The sequence below is a fragment of the Gavialis gangeticus genome, unplaced genomic scaffold, assembly GCF_001723915.1.
Source record: "Gavialis gangeticus isolate Ggan-Ray unplaced genomic scaffold, GavGan_comp1, whole genome shotgun sequence".
NCBI lineage: Eukaryota > Metazoa > Chordata > Crocodylia > Gavialidae > Gavialis > Gavialis gangeticus.
In genome coordinates, this window is record NW_017729022.1 from 32944082 (window position 1) to 32944410 (window position 329).

Consider the following 329-nt stretch of genomic DNA (forward strand, 5'->3'; position numbering starts at 1 on the left):
AAAAAGGAGTTGAGCACAGATTGACTCCCCCTCTACCCAGCAAAATGAATATAAAGTTTCGCACAGATATGCTGGTACACACTAGTTTAATTTAGCTAACCTGGGTATCAGACAAGCATGAAGATGGGCTTTAGCTTATGCTAACAACCAGAGTATAAGCTGGTTCTCACCAAGAGGGTTTAAAGGGACAGGTGAAGAAAATTGTCAGTGAGACTTGCTTAAAAGCCTGTACCTGACAACTGTATGAAGGGTTCATTGTACTATAGGCAGTCATAGTTTCATAGTTTCTAGGGTCGGAAGGGACCTGAGCAGATCATCTAGTCCGACCC